Below are 3,825 nucleotides of genomic sequence, written 5' to 3' on the forward strand. Positions count from 1 at the left end.
TCCCACTCGGCCACAGCTTTACTACATTACCCTGTTCTGTGAGGTTTTCTCCAGGTGTATGCATTTTGGCACAGCCCTCTTTCCTGTTGCTCTTTCAGGATTAGTCATATTAATTATATTTTCATATTATATGCAGTTTTAGGAGGAAGTCTCTGTCTCACCTCTCACGCCACTATCTTTAATCCCTGAGCCCAGAGACATTCTTTTTTATTTACACTGTAGAAATATTAAAATTGGGAAGTTAACATTGATAATGTTCTATCATCTAATCTGTAGACTTTATTCCGATTTTGCCAGTGTCTCAATAATGTGCTTTAGAACAAAAGAAAATTCTAACTAATGTATTGTATTGAATTGTCTGTCTTTTTAGTCTCTTTTAATCTGGAGCTGTTTATTCCTCAGTCTTTGCTTGATTTTTAGAAACTTGATATTCTGAAGAATGGGGCAGGTGCAGATCTAATATTTGAAACAAGACAAGGAAGTTCAGTCTTGCCATTTTTATTCAAGATTGGAAGTCCTAGCCACAGCAATTAATAAAATAAAAATAAATAAAAGACAAACAAATTGGAAAGGAAAAAGTAAAACTGTCACTATTTGCCTATAATATGATTTAATATAGAGGAAACCTTAAAGATTCAATCAAAAAAGTTTTAAGACAAAGTTTAAGGATACAAAATCAATATACAAAGATCTCTCCAATTCTATATGTTAACAATGAACTATCAGAAAGAGAAATTAAGAAAGCAACCCCATTTACAATTGCATCAAAAAGTATAAAATACCTAGGAGTAAATTTAACCAAGAATTTTAAAAAACCTGTACACTGAAAAAATATAAAACATTGAAGAATGAAATTGAAGAAATCACAAATAAATGGAAATATATCCTGAGTTCATGGACTGGAAGAATTAATATTGTTAAAATGTCCAAATTACCTAAAGGAATCTACAGAGTAAATGCCATTCCTATCAAAATTCTAGTGACATTTTTCACAAAATAGAACACACAAATCCTAAAATTTGTATTGAACCTCAAAAGAGCCTGAATAGCCAAAGCAATCTTCAGAGAGAACAAAGCTGAAGCATTATGCTCCTTGATTTCAAGCTATTACAAAACTATAGTAATAAAAATTGCATGATATTAGCATTAAAAAAGACACAATTGGATTGAATACAATAGAGAGCCCAGAAATAAACCCATGCATATGTGGTCAGTTAATGAATGACAGAGAAGACATTAATATATAATGGGGACAGGACAGTCTATTCAATAAGTGGTGTTGGGAAAACTGGGCAGCCACATGCAAGAGACCAACACTAGACTATCTTACACTTACACAAAAATTAATTCAAACTCAATTAAACACTTGAATGTAAGATCTGAATCCATAAAAGTCCTAGAAGAAAACATAGTCAGTAAGCTCCTTGGGTATGATTTTTTGGATCTGACTCCAAAAACAAAGGCAACAGAAGCAAAAAGAAACAAGCAGGACTACATCAAACTAAAAAGTTTCTACATAGCAAAGGAAACCATCAACAAAATGGAACGGGAATGTACTGAATGGGAGAGAATATTTACCAATCATATATCTGATAAGGGGTTAATAACCAAAATATATAAAGAACTCATACAAATCAATAGTGCAAAAACAATCTGTTTAAAAAATGGGAAGAGGATATAAATATTTTTCCCAAAAAAGACATACAAGTGGCCAACAGCCACATGGAAAGATTCTCAACATCACTAATTATTAGGGAAATGCAAATCAAAACCACAATGAGGTATTACATCTGTTAGAATGGTTGTTATCAAAAAGACAAGAAATAACAAGTGTTGGCAAGGATGTGGAGGAAAAGGAATCCTTACGCAGAGCTGGTGGGTATGCAAATTGGTGGGGGCAGCCACTCTGGGAAACAATATCGAGGTTCCTCAAAAAATTAAAAATAGAACTATTATGTGATAAAGTAATTCCAATTCTGGATATTTGCCTGAAGAAAAGGAAACCACCAATTTCAAAAGATATATGCACTCTCTTTTTCATTTCAGTATTATTTACAATGTCCAGAGGAAATAACCTTTGTTCAATGATGGATGAATGGATATAGAAAATACACTGTATATACAAGAGAATACTACTCAGCCATAAAAAAGAATGAAATCTTTCCATTTGTGACATGATGGACATTTGTGACATGATGGACCTTAAAGATATTATGCTAAGTGAAATATGCCAGGCAGAAAAAGACAAATACTGTATGATCTCACTTACATGTGGAAACTAAAAATATAAAACAAGCAAAAACCAAAGATCATAGATACAGAGAATGCATTCGTAGTTGCCAGAGCGGCCTGGGGTTGGGAAAATGGGTGATGGAGGTCGAAGGTATAAAATTCCAGCTGCAGAATAAATAAGTAATAGAATGCAATGTACAGCATGGTGGCTATAGTTAAAAATACTGTGGTGCACATGTGCAAGTTGCTAAAAGAGTAAATCTTGTAAGTCCTTATCACAAGGATTTTTTTTGTATTATGGTGAGAGATGTTAACTAGAATTATTGTGATTATTTCATAATGTACACAAAATTGAATCCTATATTGTACATCTGAAACTAATATAATGTTATATGTAACCTATACCTCAATAAGACTAAATAAATAAATAAACCTTAAAAGAAAAAAAAGCCTTTTGGTTAATCCATTAAATAAACTAGATCCTAGGCATTGTGGGTCAAAAATCTGTGCCTTTCCCAATATACTATGCTATCTCTCTGTCACTGAGTACTATCTTTTATCTAACTCTACAGAAGTAGTCAAAACAACAGCAACCCTCTAAAATTAGCACTGGGATAAGTGGTTAAAGAAGGAAAAACTGTACCAAGAAATGCTTTCTTTAGTATGTCTTTAAAATGTTATATCCCCTATAAAAGCTAAAATGTAAAACCAAAATTTTTAGTAAAAATTTTAAAATAAATTTGCATAATAAAATTACACATCATAATTACAGAAAATTAAGAAAATGTAAACAAGAAAATAAAAACCATCTGGGTGCTAAAAAGATATCATTTAGAAAAGTAAATGGACAAGAATAGCTATGATAATTTTCAAAGGGAACAAGGAGAGCTACTCATATGGGATGACACAATGTTTATAGATCAGTGGAAAAGAACAAAACAATGTCAGATAGAAGAACAGCCACATATGAATATGGAAATTTGATGTATAACAGCAGCACTTCAAGCCATCAGATGAAGAAAAATTCAACAAATTATGTTGGGACACATGGCTATATACATTTGGTTAAAAACAAATTAAAATTTCTATCTCACACCATACCTAAAGTAAATTTCAGATACAAGGTCCTAAATGTTACAAACAAAATTATTGGAGGATTTTTTTTCCTCACAATTGAGGTGGGTAAGGTCTTTAAAACCAAACACAGAAGATAGACAGATATAAACTCATAAAAATTAATATCTCATCTATTAAAAAGACATTTAAAAAATTAAATCACAAGATAACTAGATGAAAATATTTTCAACAAAAATAACAGTTAAGGAATTAATAACTATAACAAATAAAGAGTTACACTAATAGATAAGATACAAACAACCAACAATACATGGACAGAGAATATGATCATATACTTCACAGAAGTACAACTGTTTAATTAAACACATTAAACTTTGCTCAGATTCACTAGTGTTAAGATAAGTTAAAACAATGGGATTTGATTTTTACAAAACTGGGTATGATTAAAAATCAATTTCAGTTTAATGACATGATGAAATTTTTGGGAAATCAGTTTTCTCATGCAGTGCTGCTGGA

The sequence above is a fragment of the Manis javanica genome, chromosome 16 (genome assembly GCF_040802235.1).
Source record: "Manis javanica isolate MJ-LG chromosome 16, MJ_LKY, whole genome shotgun sequence".
NCBI classification, from domain to species: Eukaryota; Metazoa; Chordata; class Mammalia; order Pholidota; family Manidae; genus Manis; species Manis javanica.